At 39.2% G+C, this 22,248-nt stretch overlaps 1 protein-coding gene across 5 annotated transcripts in view; it reads right to left on the bottom strand.

The window, feature by feature from the left end:
- NCOA3 (nuclear receptor coactivator 3) overlaps nt 1–22,248 on the bottom strand; it is a 137,806-nt gene that overhangs the window by 55,725 nt on the left and 59,833 nt on the right. For 3 of the 5 annotated variants that reach the window (XM_059132919.1, XM_059132915.1, XM_059132916.1), the window contains exon 2: nt 11,965–12,046. The exons of the other annotated variants lie outside the window; for them this stretch is intronic. The gene's annotated coding sequence lies outside the window, so the exon portion shown is untranslated. The remainder of the gene's footprint in view (nt 1–11,964; nt 12,047–22,248) is intronic. 5 annotated transcript variants of the gene reach the window in all.

A 22,248-nucleotide genomic window follows, 5' to 3' on the forward strand; every position in this document is an offset into this window, starting at 1 on the left:
ACAAATGTCAGTTTTCTATATATATAAAATATAAACCGAGAAGTAATTTCCTTAAATTATTTGGTCCTTCAGTAATAGCTGCTTTACAAGATGTCCGTGAGCTTGATTCATTTTAATTATAAAGCATAATAAAAGCAGAACTTTTAATTAAAAGTTATCTTTAAACTTTAGTAGCTTAATTTCAAACTAAACTGAAGGACAGAGATACAGTCCTTACAATTCTGAATGCCATTCATACACCTTTTGAATATCAAATTCTCTAGAAGGCTATGATAGAACTTTTTTTTAAAGATTTTATTTATTTCTTTGACAGACAGATATCCCAAGTAGGCAGAAAGGCAGGCGGGGGGCGGGGGGGGGGCAGGCTTCCTGTTGAGCAGAGAGCCCCATGCTGGGCTCGATCCCAGGTTAAGCCTATGAGCCACCCCAGGTATCCCTATGACAGAACATTTTAGAAACTAAAATGATGGGGCACCTGGGTGGCTCAGTCATGATCCCAGGGTCCTAAGATCGAGCCCCGCATCAAGTTCCCTGCTCAGCTTCTCCCTCTTACACTCTCCCTGCTCCCTCTCACCCTGTCTCTCTCTCTCTCTGTCAAATAAATAAATAAAATCTTAAAAAAAAAAAAACAAACTAAAATGTTAATAAAATGTGATATAAAGGTACTTAATAATTATCCTGACCTTAGCAATATATTTTCATTCCTTTATCCAACTACATAATGCTCTCGTTTTAATTAAGGTAACACAAATACTGATTTAAGAAATTTTCATGAAGTAAAAGAGATTGGTAAGAGACTGTACTTCAAAGAGTTAACTTCCAACACCATGAATGATATCACAGCCTGAGAGTCCAAAAACTCGTGATTTGAAAACTTCTGTGGTTAAAGATGAATTTCTGTTGAATAACCATAGACATATTTTAACTGCTGTAGAATGTCAACTAAAAGATTAGTTCTTAAGGTATTACTGACTTCAGTGATACCTAAATTCTTTCACTGAAAATCATTTTTTAAATCAAATAAGAACTTAAACATTGTAATATTGCAAAAAATTAACTAAGATCCCCTACCACTACCCCTTCTCCTATACACAGCAACATGAACATTTAACAAGATAGCAACTTATTACAGGATAAATGTTCACAAATTACAGAAAGAAAATGGTCTGAAATTTGCAGAGTCAAGACTTATATTCTAATTCAATGACACCACAAATTAGTTTCCATTAGCTTTTCTTTTTTTTTTTTTTTTTTTTTTAAGATTTTATTTATTTATTTATTTGACAGAGAGAGATCACAAGTAGGCAGAGAGAGAGAGAGAAGGAAGCAGGCTCCCCGCTGAGCAGAGAGCCCGATGCGGGACTCGATCCCAGGACCCTGAGATCACGACCTGAGCCGAAGGCAGCGGCTTAACCCACTGAGCCACCCAGGCGCCCCTTTCCATTAGCTTTTCTTAAGGCCCTTTCCGCCATGGGTTTTAAGAACAAGATGAGAAATACAAGCATTTTATTTTTTGATATTACTCAGATCAGAAATGACAGAAAAATGTAACTAAACCTAAAGGAAAGAAAAAACTTGCAGAAAAATGGACAGAGCCTTAAGTATATGTAAGAAGTATGAAATGATCAACAAACATGTAACTGTAGTCACAGAAATCATAATGGAGGAAAAGAATAAAATATTTGCCGTAATAAAGGCCAAAACTTCCCCAAACTTGGTGAAAACACCAAACTATACATTGAAGGAGCACAAAGAATCCCAAAGAAAACAAATACAAAGAAAATTAGACCTGAATACAGCACAAACTGCTTAAAAACTAAGAGAAAATCATGAAAGTAGCCACAGGAAAAAGGAACATACATACAAAGGAACAAGGATAAAAGTGATTTTTTTCAGAAACAACAAGAAAATGGAACAACAACATCTTCATAGTGCTGAACTACTTTCCAGTGGTGACTATCTCCTCCCTAGAACATGAGGACTTCTATCCCTGAGGAAAGAGCAGAAGCACAAGCAGCAGCACCTGGTGCAGAGCCCAAATTCCTACTTCCTGGAAGTGAAGTAAGTGCCCAGAATGCTATATGATCACCGAAATCCTCAGCCATGCACAAACAGTAGCTTTGTGTGCTGGCTATGCCACGGTCCTTTGCCAGCCAGTCTACAGGAGGAAAAGCAAGGCTAACAAAAGGATGTACCTTCAGACGGAAGCAGCACTTAAAAGCACCTGAATCAAGATGAATGGGAAACCATCCCAATAAACACATTTGGGATAGATTAGAAAAAGTGCTGAAATAAAAATTGTTAACCTATAATTTTATATCTAGTAATCCAGTCTTTCAAAAATTATATGAAATAAAGACATTCAGAGAAAAAAGTTGATACAATTAGCCACAAATACTTCAGTAAATAAAAGGTTATCTATCCCTTCAGGCCAGCTGATGAAAGGGCAGCTAATGAAAACTCCTATCTAAAGATGAATGAAAAGCATCAGAAATGTCTTTTGCCAAATGGGTGGCTCTGTTTCTTTCTGATACTTGCATTGAAGTCCAAGATTCTCACGGAAAAGACTACAGAGGGGCGCCTGGGTGGCTGAGTCGGTTAAGTGCCTGCCTCTGACTTAGGTCATGATCCCAGGGTCCTGGGATGGAGACCACATTGGGCTCCTTGCTCAATGGAGAGCCGGCTTCTCCCTCTGCCTCCTTCCCGACTTGTGCTCTCTCTCTATCAAATAAATAAATAAAATCTTAAAAAAAAAAAAAAAAAGACTATACAAAGTACCTTTAAATCCTTGTATTTTAGGAAATAGACTCTGGTTGATAGACTTATACTAAGCTCCAGTAACATACAATTTTACAACTATACTAGAGACTAATTCAAACTGTGTTAGGTCTCTTTATATACCTGAAGGAGGTAACTTCTTTAGAGCAGATTACAGAAAAAGATTACACAAAACAGAATTACATAGGACTGAATAAACCAGAGAAGGGGGAAATTTAACTATTCTTTTAGAATATTATTATTTCTTTTCTGATGGGTAAATGAGGAAGCCCCTTTTTCTTTTTCATCTCTAGCCCTCAATTTAACAAATTACTCTTACTAAAAATACTTTAAATTTCAGAAGTGTGTGTATTAAAAAAATAAAACTGGGGCACCTGGGTAACTCAGTCATTAAGTGTCTGCCTTCGGTTCAGGTCATGAGCCCGGGGTACTGAGATTGAGCCCCACACTGGGCTCCCTGCTCAGCAGGAAGCCTGCTTCTCCCTCTCCCATTCCCCTGCTTGTGTTTCCTCTCTCACTATGTCTCTGCCAGATAAATAAATAAAATCTTTAAAAACAAGTAAGTAAATAAAAACTTTATCTATTTCTCATGTCAATAATGTTAACAGCATAGGTTTAGTAAAAATCTGTCAATCATTTTACCAGGGTAATTGGACAACTGAGGCCGTATCTTGAAGGCCATAATTGAGAATCATTTTCAATTAATCAGGCATGAAAAGCCCACCATTAACAAACTAAGACTGCAATTTATTTAAGTTAATGCCTATGAGCCTGGTACTTATTCTTGGCTTATAGGAACCAAGGACTCAAAGGTAGAAGGAAGGTTAGGCCCAACAGGCCACAGACTTAGTACATTTAGAGAACCTGGAAAAGAGATGACTTCACCCAAGTTTATAGGTACTCCAATGTGAAACCTGGTACAGAGAGTCCGGATTGGTTTCCTAGTCTCAAAATACAAAAACAAGTAAGAGAGTTTAAAAGATCAATCCTATATTCCTTAGGAAAAATTTTGGACAAAAATTAATCCTCTAGCCTCAAAAGTTGTTCAATAAGATATGCCCAAGGGCGCCTGGCTGGCTCGGTCAGTAGAATATGCAACTCTTGATCTCATCAGGGTCATGCGTTCAAGTCCTACTTTGGGCCTAGACCTTACTTTAAAAAAAAAAGAAAAAAAAAGTGCTCAAGGCGCCTGGGTAGTTGAGTCAGTTGAGCATCCAACTCTTGCTTTGGCTCAGTGGTGATTTCATGGGTTGTGGTGTGGAGCCCCACATCTGGCTCCACACTCACCAGAAAATCTGTTTGAAGATTCTCTCCCTCAGCACCTTCCCCCATTCACACACTCATGTACTCTCTCTAAAATAAATCTTTTTTTTAAATGCTCAAAGAAGATTTTATGGTTAACAAACACGTATTTTGGCACCTATACTAACCTGGGTGGCTCAGTGGGTTAAGCTGCTGCCTTCGGCTCAGGTCATGATCTCGGGGTCCCGGGATCGAGTCCGGCATCGGGCTCTCTGCTCAGCAGGGAGCCTGCTTCCTCCTCTCTCTCTCTCTCTCTCTGCCTGCCTCTCTGCCTACTTGTGATCTCTCTCTCTCTGTCAAATAAATAAATAAAATATTTAAAAAATAAAAAAATAAAAGATTTTTTTAAATTGTCAATCCACCAAAACATGAGGAGAGCCTTTTTTTTTTTTTTTAAATGAACTCAAGAATCAATTGTGGGACTTCTCTTTAATCCAAGAAAGTAACAAACTCTATCCTACAGTGAACAGGACAAATTATAACAACAAACTATATTCAGGTATCAGAGAACAGGAAGTGACAAACTGTGGTCCCCAAGATTAGGAAAACATTTAGGGGGCGAAGAGGCAACAACATGAATCCTACTACTAATCAGGCTTTTGGCCAAATAGCAATTTCTACAGCACAGCACAAAAATAAGGAACCCCAAAAGAGCCCAGCAACCTTGAACTGACAAGATAATGACCATAGTTTAGGACGTCCCAGAGAGCTAGATTCTGCAGGCCAGTTTCTCAGAGCAACTGAAGAACTGCAGGGACTGACAAACTGATTCTGAAATTTTTATCAAACTACAAAAGCCTCAGATAAGCCAAAGCAATCATGACAAGGAAAAAAGCTGAAAAGTTCATACTACTTACTCTCAAACCTTACTATAAAAGCTTTAGTAATCAGGACAATGATGGTGGGCACAAGACTGATATATAATAAATCAATGGAACAGAAAAAAGACAAGAGATTCTGATGTACACAGTCAGTTGATTAAGTTGGCAAGACAATGCAATGGAAAAAGAAGAGTCTTGTCAACAGATAGTTCTGGAATGCAATATCCACATTTTAAAAACTGATCCTCAGGGGTGCCTGGGTGGCTCAGTGGGCTAAAGCCTCTGCCTTCAGCTCAGGTCATAATCTCAGGGTCCTGGGATCGAGCCCTGCATCAGGCTCTCTGCTCAGCAGGGAGCCTGCTTCCTCCTCTCTCTCTGCCTGCCTCTCTGTCTACTTGCGATCTCTGTCAAATAAATAAAATCTTACCAAAAAATTTAAATTTAAAAAAAAACTGATCCTCAATCTTTTCTTTACATCATACACAAAAATTAAATCAAAATGGATCAGAGACCCAATATAAAGTCAAAGGTGTAAAACTTCTATAAGAAAACACAAGAGAAGAGCTTCATAACCTACAGATAAGCAAAAATCTCTTAGTACATAAAAAAAGCACTAACCTGGGTGGCTCAGTCACTAAGTACCTGCCTTCAGCTCAGGTCATGATCCCAGGGTCCCGGGACAGAGTCCCACATTGGGCTCCCTGCTCAGCAGGAAGCCTGCTTCTCACTCTCCCACTCCCCCTGTTTGTGTTCCCTCTCTGGCTGTCTCTCTGTGTCAAATAAAAAAAAATCTTTGGGGTACCTGGGTGGCTCACTGGCTAAGTGTCTGCCTTTGGCTCGGGTCATGGTCTCAAGGTCCTAGGATCAAGCCCCACAGCAATCTCTCTGTTCAGCGGGGAGCCTGCTTCCCCCGCTCTGCCTACTGCTCTGCCTATTTGTGATCTCTCTCTCTCTGTCAAATAAATAAATAAAATGTTTAAAAAAAAAATTAAAAATAGAGCTACCCTATGACCCTACAATTGCACTACTGGGTATTTACCCCCAAATATACAGATGCAGGGAAAAGAATAGCCATACCCCAATGTTCATAGCAGCAATGGCCACAACTGCCAAACTAGGGAAAGAGCCAAGATGCCCTTCAGCAGATGAATGGCTAAAGAAGATATGGTCCATAGATACAAAGGAATATTATGCCTCCATCAAAAAGGATGAATTCACAACTTTTGTATCAACATGGACGAGACTGGAGATTAAACCAAGTGAAATAAGTCAGGCAGAGAGAGTCAATTATCATATGGTTTCACTTACTTGTGGAGCATAAGGAATAACATGGAGGACTTTAGGAGAAGGAAAGGAAAAGTGAACAGGGGAAAATCCGAGGGGGAGATGAAGCATGAGAGACTGTGGAGTCAGAAACACTGAGGGTTTTGGAGGGGAGGACAGTGGCGGGAAAGGTGAGTCTGGTAGTGGGCATTAAGGAGGGCAGGTACTACATGGAGCACTGGTGTGATGCATAAACAATGACTCTTGGAACCTGAAAAAATAAATTTTAAAAAAATTAAAAAAATATCTATACTAACCAGAATTTAAATTAAAAATTGAAACAAATAAATACTAAGTTTTCTAACTAACTAGTATTTAAAAATTGAAACAAAAAAAATTTTTTTAATAAAAAGATAAGCAGGGCATCTGAGTGGCTCAGTGAGTTAAGCCCCTGCCTTCAGCCCAGGTCATGATATCAGGGTCCTGGGATCAAGCCCCACATTGGGCTCTCTGCTCAGTGGGGAGCCTGCTTCCCTCTCTCTCTCTCTCTGCCTGCCTCTCTGCCTACTTGTGATCTCTCTCTGTCAAATAAATAAATGAAATCTTTAAAAATAATAATAATAAATAATAAAATAAAAAAGATAAGCATACACCTAACATAAGACCCTGCAACTGCACTCCTGGGTATTTACTCAGGAGGGGAAAATCTACACAGTGACTTCTACCTGAATGTTCACAGTGGCTTTATTCTTCATAGTAGCCAAAAATGAGAACTAGTCACACAGTGGAATACTACTCAGCAATAAAAAGCAATTACCAATACATGCAATAATGTACATACATGTAAAAAATAGACATATTATGCTGAGCTAAAAAACTTTTGCAGAATGACTGTGGTTAAACACACAGTCATTCTCATACATTGCTTGTGGGAATCCAAATTGTGTAATCCTTATGGAATGTGATTTGACAATATCTACAAAACTGACACACACACTTACCCTTCAATACAGTAGCCTCACTTCCAGGAACTTATCCTGAAGGAACACTCCCCAAATATAAAAATATACATTCATAAGGTTATTCACTGCAGCATTATTTTAACTGCAAAATACTGGAAACAACCTAAATAATACCTACACATAAAATATCACCTTCAGTAAACTATGGTATATGCACATAATGTAAACAATGTAAAAAATCAATGAGAAAGGGGCTCAGGAATAGCAAGGCTGGTTACCATGAGAAAGGGAGGAAATGGAATGGAAAGGATAGAGAAGGTAAGTGTATCTTTTGTATAATTTGAATTTGTTTTCTACAACTTCAAAATAAAGCCAATCAGAATAAGAAGGAGCATTAAAAAAAAAAAAAAAAAAAAAAACTGGGAGCACCTGGGTAGCTCAGTCAGTTAAGCTAATGACTCTGGATTTCAGCTCAGGTCATGATCTCAGGGTCTTGAGGTCAAGCCCCAGGCTGGGGCTCCCAACTCCCAGCTCCATCATGGAGCCCACTTTTTCAAAAGTTGGGGGGAGATGCACACTGGTGGCTTAGTCAGTTAAGCATCCGAATCTTGGTTTTGGCTCAGGTCATGATCTCAGGGTTGAAAACCAAACCACACATCAAGCTCCATACTCTACGCTCAGTGAGGAGTCTGCTTGTGATTCTCTTCCTCTCCCTCTGCTCTTCCCCCCACCCCACCCACCATCCACCCCCACTTCCAGGAGCCCCTTCCCTTGCTCAAACACAAGCCTGCGCAGACGCTCTCTGAAATAAATCAATCTTTTTTAAAAAACCTGAAAAAAAAAGATGAACCTAATTTAATTTCAAATGAATACTATAACTACCTTATGCAGAAAGTTGGAGTGGGAAATGAAGAGGAATGGGAAAGCAAGAAAGGAACAACAGAAGGCTGATTCAAGTAATTTAAGAATACAATATTTATTTATTCATTCTCAGACTTGGGCAGGATGGTTGTAAAACAGTGAAGAACTACATATAAATTCTCCACTTTAATTAAGTTTATTGTGGTGAAATGGGGCAAAGTGACTCTGAAATTTTTTGAGATGTATTATAAGATAGAGCAAATGAGTAAATGCACTGATAATGATGGGAGCCACGGTTTCTCACAACATAAAAAGGGACACAAAAATATGAAACAGTAAGTGCAGAGAAAGAACCCTGTAGACAGGGAGTGAAGCTGGAATACTGATATAAACTCTTGATTTCTAAACTATGTATACACATGTTGCTATAAAAGTGTTTAGGTACAAGTATGTTGGTGTATGCACATATGTGTGTTAAGCACACACATTTTACTAGCTCTGTCCACTGAAAGGGTCAACCCATGGGCAATGAGAACACCTCCCACCCCCACAGGATTCTAGTCTCTACTATTCTTCCTCAAAAGGATAGGAACACTGATTAAGAATTCCACTTTTGGGGCACCTGGGTGGCTCAGTGGGTTAAAGCCTCGCCTTCAGCTCAGGTCATGATCTCAGGGTCCTGGGATGGAGCCCTGCATCAGGCTCTCTGCTCAGTGGGGAGCGTGCTTCCTCCCTCCTTCTCTCTGCCTGCCTCTCTACCTGCTTGTGATCTCTCCCTGTCAAATAAATAAATAAAATCTTAAAAATATATATTTTTAAAAAATAATAAATAAAAAATAAAAAAGATAAAAAAAAAAAAAAAGAATTACACTTTCTGGGGCACCTGGGTGGTTCAGTGGGTTAAAGCCTCTGCCTTCGGCTCAGGTCATGATCTCAGGGTCCTGGGATCCAGCCCCACACTGGGCTCTCTGCTCAGCAGGGAGCCTGCTTCCCCCTCTCTGCCTGCCTCTCTGCCTACTTGTCATCTCTCTCTGTGTGTCAAATAAATAAATAAAATCTTAAAAAAAAAAAAAAAACTCCACTTTCTAGCGCTTAAATATTTTTTTTTTTTAAGATTTTATTTTTGTTTATTCGACAGACAGAGATCACAAGCAGGCAGAGAGACAGGCAGAGAAAGAGAGAAAGGAGGAAGCAGGCTCCCCTACTGAGCAGAGCGCCCGATGTGGGGCTTGATGCCAGGACCCTGAGACCATGACCCGAGCTGAAGGCAGAGGCTTAACCCACTGAGCCACCCAGGCGCCCCAAGCACTTAAATATTAAAAAAAAAAAAAAAGATTTCCACTTTCTAAACATAGGACTGGAGTATCAAAATAATTAGGCAGAGTAATGAATTTATCAATTGAAAACCTAGGAATTCATGAGTCCAAACTGATAGGGCTCTTGATTACAGAATAATGTCAAGGGCTGACTTGTAGTATAAAGGGAACGCTGGAATCAAAAAATAACCATTTGGAGCCAACCCAGTGAAAAATAAAATCAGGTAAGAATCATCAATGAGAGATGCCTGGGTGGCTCAGTTGGTTAAGCAGCTGCCTTCGGCTCAGATCATGATCCCAGCATCCTGGGATCGAGTCCTACATTGGGCTCCTTGCTCGGCCGGGAGCCTGCTTCTCCCTCTGCCTCTGCTGCCACTCTGTCTGCCTGTGCTCGCTTGCGCGCGCTCTCTCTCTCCCTCTCTCTCTGGCAAATAAATAAATAAAATCTTAAAACAAAAAAAAAAGAATCATCAATGAATGTTAAGTCTAGAGCAAACTGTGATGAGAACCATGGTATCTGCATTGTCTCCCCACAAATGCTTATTGAATGGAAGGAAAATAAACTATACAGTGGAGAAATCTGGCAACATCTTGGCCAAATAATCAATATTAACATCATAAAAGGAGACAAAAGAAATCATGTGTCTCCAGAAGTTGGACATCTTTCTCAAGAGATCACATCACCTACACAACATTCCAGCCAAGAATGCATAACCCCAAACTAATCACAGGGAAACTTCAGAGAAACCTAAAATGAAGAACATTCTATTTAAAGGGGGGATGGGCCATGTCCTTCAAAAATGTCAATGCCATAAAAGACAAAGGCTATGGAAATATTCCGGGAAAAAGGAGACTGAAGAGAAGTAAATGAAATGACCCTAGACTGGATTCTGTACAGGAAGCAAAGGAAATGCTGTTAACAGACTTTATTAGTTCAACTGACCAAACTGGAAGATAGACCATACATTTGTGTCAGAGTCCATTTATGAAGCTGATAACTGTACAACAGCTTTATAAGAGAATGACCCTATTCTTAGAGAATACATAAGTATTAGCAGAAAGCAGCTCAATATATGTAACTTGCCCTCAGTTCAGAAAAGAACTATGCATGCATCTAGACAGAGGGGGAGAGTGAGAGCACACAGGATGCAAACGATAAGCAAGTGGGTGAATCTGGCTAAGGATATCTAGATTTTTTTATACTCTATATTTATAACTTCTATAAACGGAAATGACTCCCAATAAAGAAGTGTTTCTTTTTTTTTTTTTTTTTAATAAATAGCATGGAGATAGTTTTCTACTATGTTCAGAAGATAATGGGTATGTATATCCCACAATTAATTGAATGAAGGATTTTATAGGGAAACAGCAAGAGCTGAAACCAAAGGTTTAAACAGATTCCCTGATAGAGGACTGCTTCAAATGTCAGAGAAGAGAATTTGTATTTTTTTCTGTAAGCCAGGGAATGGAAACACAAAGCTTAGAGCAGAACAGAGGCTTAATTAAAAGGGACATACTTAAGGAAATTTTCTAAGCAACACTTCAAGAGCTAGAAACAGTAGATAAGAGAGAATAAAGGGACATTTGAACAAATATAAGCAAGAAACTATGGAATCTTGGCCTAGGAAACTAAGGTATTAGCACAAAGTGGTACAAATACAGGAGACAGGAAAACAGAAAACCAGATAAGGACTGTTTACTAAATAACTAATTTATCAAAGGGGCAGGAAGGGGGCAGTTCAAAGATGATTTGGATTTCAAGCCGAGCTAACCAGAAGAATGACAGTACTATTAACAAAAAGAAATTCAGCTAAGCAAAGGGTAACTGTTTTCTGAGTATCAGACAACTTTTTCTATTCTCATTTCTCCTATGCTGGTGCAACAGGAGTTAGGAGAGGAGTTATTATATGAGATATTATATGCCAGCACAAGCAATCTAGGGAAACTAGTCTTCACATGGTGAAATAGAAAAAATAAATGGGATTGATTCAGATTCTGAATAAACACTGAGCCTGGGTGGCTCAGTCAGTTATGTGTCTGCCTTCAGCTCAGGTCATGATCCCAGAGTCCTGGGATCGAGCCGAGCAGGGAGCCTGCTTCTCCCTCTCCCTCTGCCTGCTGCTCCCCCTCTCTTAAATAAATAAATAAATAAATCTTTAAAAAAACAAAAAAAAAGATTAAAGTATTCACACGTAAGGGAGAAGTGGGTAGGAGGGTAGTAAGTCACATTAAACTGTAACATATAGTTAGTTCCCTTCTTCCCCAAAAAAGTTATGTCTGTATATATATATACACACATATATATGAATATAGATACATATTCACTTATTTCAAGACCATTCAGTCATTCAACTAATGTTATCATTATAAAAGAGAAAAACATGAGGGTGCCTGGGTGGCTCAGTCAATTAACCATCTGACTTGGTTTCCGCTCAGGTCATGATCTCAGGGCTCTGCGCTTAGTGGGGAGTCTGCTTAAAGATTCTCTTCCTCTGCCCCGCCCACTCTCTCTCTCAAATAAACAAACAAAACTAAAAAACAAAAGAGAAAAACATGAAATACGACACAAGTTTAAGATTAAATCATAAAAGGAATGTCAGGATCTTCAGAGGGGGGAGACAGAAAATCACAAAGGATCAAGTCAAAGTAAAAGTGAATTACCTGGCTAACCAGTCAAATGATGTTCAAGTAGAAGCTTATTTTTATTGGTCTGTGATTCCACTGTTCAGCAAGGATACTAATCCTGAAAACAACAAAAAAGGGGAGGAGGGTGTTGAATTTTATTGCCCTTTCTTAATGTAAGTAGTAGTACTAGTCACACACAAATTAACCTTCCCCACCGTTCCCTTCTCTGGACATACGAGATAAGCAAAAACAAAACTGCTATATCAAGTACAAGGCCTCTTCCTAGGAATGTGTGGTGATGCCTTATTTTGCCATGTAATACCGTTTCTGCTTATAAGTCAGGTATAGCATATATAATACACCCTGTCGCCATTGATAAACATGGATAATACAAAACAGCAGTTGAGGAAACCAACTCCCAAGAGTCCTGAATAGTAATCAAACAAATAAGTAATGTGAATCTGGGGTGTTCCCACCTGTCCAAAAGGAATGCTCAACAAATAACAACTAAAAACAATGTTAAGGGGCACCTGGGTGGCTCTGTCAGTTAAGCCTCTGCCTTCGGCTCAGGTCGTGATCTCAGGGTCCTGGGATGGAGCCCTGCATCAGGCTCCCTGCTCAGTGGGGAGCCTACTCCCCCTCTCCCTCTGCCCCTTCCACCACCTGGTTCGCTCTCTCTCAAGTATATAAAATCTTAAAACACACACACACACACACACACACACATAGAGAGAGAGAGAGAGAGAGATCGATCAATCCTGGTAGAAGCTAATGCTTAAATAGCTGAGTCCAAAAGATAAATATCTACCAGATGGGTGGATGAACGGATAAAGCAAATAAGCAAGGAAGAAAAAAGGAGGGAAAAAGCCACGGATGTTTGCTTCCCCTCTAGGAAAGACTGCACTTGGATCACCAACAAGAAATATTTCTAAGGGCGCCTGGGTGGCTCAGTTGGTTAACTGTCTGCCTTCAGCTCAGGTCGTGATCCTAAGGTCCTGGGATCGAAGCTCCATCCACATCAGGCTCCTTGCTCATCGGGGAGCCTGCTTCTCCCTCTCCATCTGCCTGCTGTTCCCCCTGCTTATGCTCTCTCTGTGTGTCAAATAAATAAATAAAATCTTTAAATAATAAAAGGAGAAAGGAAATATTTTTAAGTGGGAGAGGAAAAGGAGGGGCAGTTCTTCAGAAATAATCTACAATAATATACATGAACATATAAACAGCATTCCTGCACTTGAAGGAATGTGGAGCAGGCTCTGGTGCAGCAAAGATGGTGAGCCAATAAAACATTCACCTTCATCTTTTGAACTTCCAAGTAGAACAATAAAGCAACAATCTAATCTACCACTAATTCTAGTGGTGTTTATATATCAAGAAAACAGCCATAACTACACCCTAAAGTTCATGCTGGAACTGGCAGGTCTGTTGGAAAGGAGGAGTACAAGAAAAAATGATGTGTTTACAAGTTCCGTATCACAACCATGCCAATCCGCATGGAGTATTTAGTAACAACCAACCACAATCCAGCTGCATTACGTAAAGGGTCTGCTGCATTCCTGAAACCCAATTTAAAGGTGAGAAGATTGAGGGTAAGGAAACTCATCATACATGGTTCAGGAAAGGATAGGAGAAAAATCCAGGTAGTGTATAAATGCCATGCAATTAAAATCTAAAAAAGAAATACTACATCTACTAATATATCTATTTCTAATTACAATATAGTCTCTAGCTTATAAACAACATGTCAAAAGGAAGCTGATTCTTGGAATATATCTTCCAGACCAAAATAATATGACTACTTATTAGCAAGCAGTTTAAGAGCTGACACTCTGGAGTCCACCTGATCTAGACTCAACTCCCAGCTTTTATTTACTAGCTAGTACCCAACCTGAAAACTTCTTTAAGCCTTAGATTTATCAAGGCCCTTGAGAAGATCAGGTGAAAATGCTTAACTTATCATTCCCTGATATATAAATGTTCGATAAATTAAGGGACATCTGGGTGGCTCAGTCCATTAAGCATCTGCCTTCGGCTCAGGGTGATTCCAGAGTCCTGGGATAGAGCTACCTGCTCACCAGGAAACCTGTCTCTCCCTCTTCCCACACACCCCCTGCTTCATGTGCTCTCTCTCAGTATTTCTCTCTCTCTCTCTCAAATAAATAAAATCTTTTAAAAAATCAATTAAAACTATTATTAGTCAACCAACAACAATCTGATATCTAACTTAAGAATGTCCAAGTGTGGGGGTACCTGGGTGGCTCAGCAGGTTAAGCCACGGCCCTTGGCTCAGGTCATGATCCCAGGATCCTGGGATCGAGTCCCACATCGGGCTCCGTACTCAGCGGGGAGCCTGCTTCTCTCTTTGCCTCTCCCTGCTACTCTGCCTGCTTATGTGCTCGCTCTCTCTCTCTCTCTCTGACAAATAAATAAATAAAATCTTAAAAAAAGAACGTCCAAGTATGGGGCACCTGGGTGGCTCAGTGGGTTAAAGCCTCTGCCTTCGGCTCAGGTCATGATTCCAGGGTCCTGGGATCAAGCCCCACATTGGGCTCTCTGCTCTGCAGGGAGCTTGCTTCATCCTCTCTCTCTCTCTCTGCCTACTTGTGATCTCCATCTGCCAAATGGATAAATAAAATCTTTAAAAAAAAAAAAAAAAAAAGCCTTTGCCTTCAGCTCAGGTCATGATCTCAGGGTCCTAAGATGGAGCCCCGCATCAGGCTTTCTGCTCAGCAGGGAGCCTGTTTCCATCCCTCTCTCTGCCTGCCTCTCTGCCTACTTGTGATCGCTCTGTCAAATAAAATACTAGAAAAAAAAAAAAAAAAGAATGTCCAAGTATCTCCAAATAAAAAATAAGAGAAATACAATCATTAGTTTTAGTGTTTAAATGAATTCGATGTTTAGGGCGCCTGGGTGGCTCAGTGGGTTAAGCCTCTGCCTTTGGCTCAGGTCAGGATGTCAGGGTCCTGGGATGGAGCCCCACATCGGGCTCTCTGCTCAGCAGGGAGACTGCTTTCCACCCTCCACCCCTGCCTGCCTCTCTGCCTACTTGTGATCTCTGTCTGTCAAATAAATAAATAAAATCTTTTTGGAAGGGAGGAGTCAAGATGGTGGAGAAGTAACAGACTGAGACGACATCAGGTAGCAGGAGATCAGCTAGATAGCTTATCAAACCATTGCAAACACCTACAAATCCAACAGGAGATTGAAGAGAAGAAGAGCAACAATTCTAGAAACAGAAAATCGACCACTTTCTGAAAGCAACAGCCACAGTCGCCAAACTGAAAAGAGCCAAGATGGCTTTCAACAGATGAATGGATAAAGATGGATAAAGATATGGTCCATCTATGCAATGGAATATTATGCCTACATCGGAAAGGATGAATATTCAACTTTTGTATCAACATGGATGGGACTGGAGGAGATTATGCTGAGTGAAATAAGTCAAGCAGAGAGAGTTAATTATCATATGGTTTCACTTACTTGTGGAGCATAAGGAATAACACAGAGGACATTGGGAGAAGGACAGGAGAAGTGAGTTGGGGAAAATTGGAGGAGGAGATAAACCTAGAGACTGTGGACTCTGAAAAACAAACTGAGTGTTTTGGAGGGGAAGCGGGTAGGGGTTGGGTGAACCTGGTGGTCGGTATTAAGGAGGGCACGTATTACATGGAGCACTGAGTATGGTGCATAAACAATGAATCCTGGAACACTGAAAAAATAAAATAAAGTTTAAATAAATAAATAAATAAATAATCTGTTTTGAATAAATAAATAAATAAATTCAATGTTTCATTACTTGAACTTTTATGGTATCTAATTTAATTAGAGAAAGGTGAAGAGCGGAAAGCAGGCAGATCTTCTGTAAAGCCCAAGGTTTCCTGGCCTAGTTTTAATTCAAGTTTCATTTTAAAAATGATTCTTTTGTTGTTGCTCTTTTTTACGGGGGAAGGACAAAGGTTGCTGGGTACGGTTAGTACCTACAGAACAAGAGAGGTGGGTAGGAAAAGCTATGAGTCAGAATGTACCTAGTACCATAAGCAGGAAACAAGCACTACTGCCTAGTGTGGAAGGCTGGCAAGAGAACCCCTATTAATACAAGTATTACACTGCTGATGACAGCTACCCTGAGTGCTAACCCAAGCTAACCTGTACCCCGTAACTCCCTATATCCCAAAGAAACATCATCTACAAAAATTTCCCCTCCCAGAAAGTGTGGAGCTGGACTATAGTGGTCCCGAGAAAATCATATAGACCAATGACTGGCTTGCCTACCAGAACCTTGCAAGGGGTAGATAAGCTAAAAAAAAGTATTATACACTAGGGTATCTGGTTGGCTCAGTCAGAAGACCATGTGACTCTTGATCTCCAGGTTGTGAGTTTGAGCCCCATGCTGAACATAAAGATAACTTAAAAAATAAATAAATAGAACTTTAAAAAACAAATAATTAAAAAGTACTATAAAGTATGGGACCCAGAAAACTGCAATTAACTTATCTAAAACCAAGATTCTGCAAAGCCAACAGTCCTAGCAGATTTCCTGGGACTGTATTTTTTACCTTTAACAAAAATAAGCACATTCTTATGCCTTTTCATAATTTGGATTTCAGGCCATCACACAAACAAAAGTCACACTAAAAAAAACTAAATGACATGTCCCCAAAATATTAAATATGCAGATGGGGGAGAGGTTAATTTTTCCACTAAAATTTACGAAAAATGTGACTGGTGGGATCCACATTATCAAAGCCTGCATCAGGAAAAATCTAATGCAGAAGAAAAAAAAAAAAATCAAACTGAGCTCTGTTAATAGCTAGTCTGAGAAGATGTGCCTCAAGGCCAGAACAAAGAATCAAACTGGGGGAGGGGAGCTGACAGAGAAGAAAATCCAAACTATAAAATGCTGATGCTTGGAAACACCAACTGGGCAAAAATAGGCCACCAAATATCATGAATATGTTTTTCTTCTGCTGCTGAAAATGGAAGGTGGCAAGGACTCTACTATTAATCGTATTAAACTCATTGTTCCTGCCATGCTGCTGTGGGTAGTGTTCCCTGGGACTCTCTCCTCAGTTCCCTAAAAATTGTAGAGATGGGGAAACACCCTCTTTGGGAAAAGTCTGCTCTTTGCCCACCTACCTCCAAACCACTACAGAATAAGTTTATCCATCAATTTCAAGGTAAGGGTTTCATAATAATGGTGTAAATGAAACATTATTCTGCAGCTGAGATTATTTATCAAATATATAGTTGTTGGGTTTTTTTTTTTACCCCCAAAGCAACAGATTTTACTTGCAACACTCAACTGCAACAAATCTGTAGCTAAGCTGAAAGGGAAAAACCAAATGTAAATTAAAAATTTTATGGAAATTTAAAATTATTTCAAGAAGTGCCACTTTTTTAGAGCTGTGTAAACTTAGCTTAAAAATATTTTATTAAGGGGAACCTGGGTGGCTCAGTGGGTTAAGCCGCTGCCTTCGGCTCAGGTCATGATCTCAGGGTCCTGGGATCGAGTCCCGCATCGGGCTCTCTGCTCAGCAGGGAGCCTGCTTCCCTCTCTCTCTCTCTGCCTGCCTCTCCATCTATTTGTGATCTCTGTCTGTCAAATAAACAAATAAAATCTTTAAAAATATATATATATATATATTTTATTAAGAAAAAAATTTTTTACTATTATTTAGCCCATTATCATGTGCTTTAGTAAATAATAAGTAAAAATGTATTTGGTACCCAAGTGTACACTGGTAATATACTGATGACAAACTTTTTTTTTTTTTAAGATTTTATTTGTCAGAGAGAGAGGGGGAGAGAGAGAGAGAGCGAGCACAGGCAGAGTGGCAGGCAGAGGGAGAAGCAGGCTCCCTGCCAAGCAAGGAGCCCAATGTGGGACTCCATCCCATGATGCTGGGATCATGACCTGAGCCAAAGGCAGCCGCTTAACCAACTGAACCAACCAGGTGTCCCGATGACAAACTTTTTTAAACACCATCATCTTTTTGACAAGGGAGGGCAGGAATTATTTCAAATTACAGCATATACATGTCTAGTAAAGTCAGGACAGGGTTAAAAAAACTCACAATGTATTACTACTTATCTCGTGCTATATACTAGAAAGGACTAAGCTGATTCATACTAATTTATTCTACACAGTCATTTAGTAAATTACAATAAATGTTTAGTTCCATAAAGCATCAAAATAAAAATTTAAATGATGCGATGAAAACAGAAGCCTTGCTTTCAGAAAACCTATGTTTTGGAAGTCCAGCTTCTTGAAGGAACTTTATATGAGACATTTAAATCAACTGAAGGCTTCCTGTGTACCTAGGAGAAGCCAAATGTTGCACTGGCCTCCAGAAGTATGAGCAAAATAGGGTACCTATCACTAATTAGAAAAGGAGAAGCAGGTATCAAAAGGCCAAAATGCAACTATGTTCATTCAGCAAATATGTGCTAAGCATCCATTCATTACATGGCACCAGACAACAGGGATACAATGAAGGACCAGAACTGAAGACACAGAGTCCAATGAGAATATTAAGAGAGAGCAGAGAACTACCTTGCCTTTTTCGTAGGGCTGATGCCGTCACTGTAAAGCAAGACAAACCCAAAACTATTTACTTCAGCAAAGAGAGAAAGGCAAATAATGTAATTCAAATATACACATAATTTCTACAATTATTTTCCATGGTTATCATAACTAAAATGCCTTTCTTTATAATAAAAGACAAAGGCAAAGAAGAAAAAAACTTTTGTAAACGTAGGCCATTTGTGTAAAAATTACATGAGATATAGGAAATACTAATGGGATATAAAGGTTGCTGAAAATGGAAGCTATTTTTAACTCAAAATATCCAGGAAACTATGCCAAACACTTGGCTTACACAATACTATCCACTGATGAACAATGGCATTAATTATAACCATTTTGCATTTTTTAAATTACCTTTATATTAAGGAAAAAACTAAAAAATCCAGTTGTCAGACCAGTTTATTATCAAGGCCCATATCTTTGGCTGAGTTGTACTTAGTACTAACACAGTTACTAAAACAGTCATGTAAGGAAGTCGCTTGCTGGTACTTGTTCGGCCTCCCTCTCCCCGCCCCCCACCACAGCCCCGCCCCCCACCGCACACCACCCGCTCTTGGAAAAACTGCATGCAGTGCTGCACGATCACACAAAATAAATACAGGAAAGAGGGTGGGCGGATTGGGTGGGGAACTGAGCGAAGCTCTGGGCTCCACCAGTGGAAGGCGTTCCACAAGAATTGCTACAGGGTCAAAAGTTTACAGTGGTTTCAATTTCACCTTTTAGCAGCCAATCAGAAAACAGAGACTGCACGCTGACAACCCCCCCCTCAGGCTGCAAACGAACATTAACTCATTGGCCACCAGGACTGCATATATTCCTTTTCTTGTTAGGCTTTCATTTTTCTATTTTTTGAGGAGAGTGGGGAGAGGCAAAGAACATTTTAAGTTCAAGGTGCCAATTTTTACATAAGACCATATATAAACAGGTATGTGAGGGAAGAAATGATCAAGTTACTCTCTTTCTCCCTGAAACCAGTTTCTTTATCCTGTAATAACAAACTAATCATTAATGCGAGTATCAAATCAAGACAAAGAGTGAACTTTAGGCAGGTTAAGAAGAAAGATATATCTCCAAGAGACTGCAATTTTAAGAACAATTTTTAAAATCATGAAAGACAATACTGGCTGTGAAATCAACACTGCACTGTTAAGGAACTAGAATCTAAATAAAAAATATTTTTATAAAGAAAAAAAAGATGTCGGTTGTGTCTCCAGTGAATGCTTTAAAAATAACTCAGATAATGAAAACATTTAAGTATTTATATTTTATTTTTTATTTGCATCAATTCTCCCCACCTCTTCTCCAAATCATTAATATAAACATGCAACATACCTGTCCTTTTCATACTCTACATCTACCAAAATGCAGGTACAGTTCCTAAGGTTTAAGCTTCTTTTCCCATATTTCACCTTTCCAAACACTTCAGTACCAAGGAGTGATCTTTTACACAATACACTCAAGAGGGAACTTTTTGGCAATACACACAACTGCTTCCTAATTCATTCATTCATTCATTTCATGTAAATCTCCCAAGAATGCAGTAAACATCTACACTAATTCATTAAATAACTATTTCTGACATTCAAAATTTAACACTGAGCAAGGAAGGGTAAAATGAAGATCTAAAATGAAGATCTGTAACTTTACACACTGTAATTATTCTACATTTAAGGAATGAATTTATTTGAAGCATTACATGGTAAGAGTGAAACAGCTATATTAACTGCTCTACCAAAATGATCAATTAAATCCTAAATAAGCAGATGTGTAAATCAGTACTTAACAATATGCTCATTAATACAAGGTGGTTGTTTTTTAATTTTTTTATTTTTTTATAAACATATAAATATGGGGTAAAAATCTGTGAATCGCCAGGTTTACACACTTCACAGCACTCAAAGGTGGCTGAGTTTTAGCAGTCTTACTGACGTACATTTAAACTTCTATTTAGAAGCTCCTGTAGGTACTACCACTACCTAAGAAAATGGTTTCATGTAAGGTACTCATTTTCTTATCCAAATCAGCAAAATTAAGAAACTAGTTATTTCTGCCCCAAATATACAATATACAAAAGTGCCAATATACAAAAATGTATATATAACATATACAAAAGTGCATTACTTAATATATGACCGCTAAAAGACTTCAAAATAAATCCATAGTGTATAAAGTTTCCAAAGCAATTTAATGTCAGTTGTTAAGCAGTAAAGAAACGTGATGCTGAAACACAGTGTTTTTAAATCTAAAAAAAAAACAATTTTCTAATAACAACTCACAAGCCTTTATGACATTTAAGCATATCTGCCAATTAAAAAGCTCTATACATTAAAAATCTAGGTTTTTTTTTAAACATGGCTTGCAGAAGCGCCTTTTATACATTAAATTAGAGGGGTCTTCTGTATATCTTCTTTTTACAAGATGGCCTCCTTTTGAAAGAAAATGGTTGCGATAAAATTTTACATCAAGTCAGCATGTTAGCAAGAAGCTTTTTTTGTGTGTTCTGAATTTGATTAATACAAGCCAAGGTCACTTCCTGAAAGATGCCTACCATTGCAGCTGCAGGCAAACTAGGCTCCCGGAGTAAGGATGGGGGGAAGGGAATGGTGATGGCATTCATTAACACTGAGATAAACTTCCATCTACACTAGCAGCTATTTAAGAAGCGGGCAACATGAAGATCCCAGAATTCCTGGCATATAAAGATTAACATATTTCCAGTCATTAATACTTAGAAACAGAAATTATATATAATGAAATTATATATAATCATTATATATAATGTTCATGTCAAAATTATGTCAAAGATATCATCAGGGTGCCTGGCTAGCTCTGTAGGTGGAGCATGCAACTCCTGATCTCGGGGTTTTAAGTTCCAGCCCCACATTGGGTATAAAGATTTACTTAAAAATAAAATCATTCAATCAATCAATCAATCAATAAAAAGATCTCATCACTACTACAATACATTGAAACACTTCAGGAAGCCCGGGTGGCTCACATGGTTAAGCATATGCCTCTGGCACAGGTCATGATCCTGGCACTCTTGGATCAAGCCCTATATCCCCACCCTGCTCAGTGGGGAGTCCACTTCTCCCTCTCCCTTTGATCCTCCCCTGTGCTCAGGCTCATTCTTGTTCCCTCTCTCTCTCTCTTTCTCACAAATGAATAATTTTCTTTTTTTCTTATTTTTCATGAGGCATCTGAGTAGCTCAGTAGGTTAAGCATCTGCCTTCAGTTCAGGTCATGATCCCAGGGTGGTGGGATCAAGTGCCCCATCAAGCTCCCTGCTCAGTGGGGAGTCTGCTTCTTCCTCTGTCTGCCACTCCAGCTTGCGCTCTCTCCCCCTGACAAATAAATACATAAAATCTTTTTTAAAGGGGGGGGGGGGCACCTGGGTGGCTCAGTTGGTTAAGCAACTCCCTTCAGCTCAGAGTCCTGGGATCGAGTCCTACACTGGGCTCCTAGCTCTACTGGGAGTTTGCTTCTCCCTCTGACCTTCTTCCAGTCTCATGCTCTCTCTCACTCTCAAATGAATAACTTTTTTTTTTAATCTTTAAAAAAAAAAAAAAAAGGCTGAATGATTGGACATTCACACTACCACCAATACATCAGGAAAAGCCTGTCTCTGGATACAAAAAATATATAGTCCATCCATTCATTAAGAGAAACTCCCAGGGCCTCACATTCGATTTTATTTGTTCTTATTTAAACCCAGCTTACTAGCATTGTATCTG

Source organism: Mustela lutreola, chromosome 9, assembly GCF_030435805.1.
Source record: "Mustela lutreola isolate mMusLut2 chromosome 9, mMusLut2.pri, whole genome shotgun sequence".
Lineage (NCBI taxonomy): Eukaryota > Metazoa > Chordata > Mammalia > Carnivora > Mustelidae > Mustela > Mustela lutreola.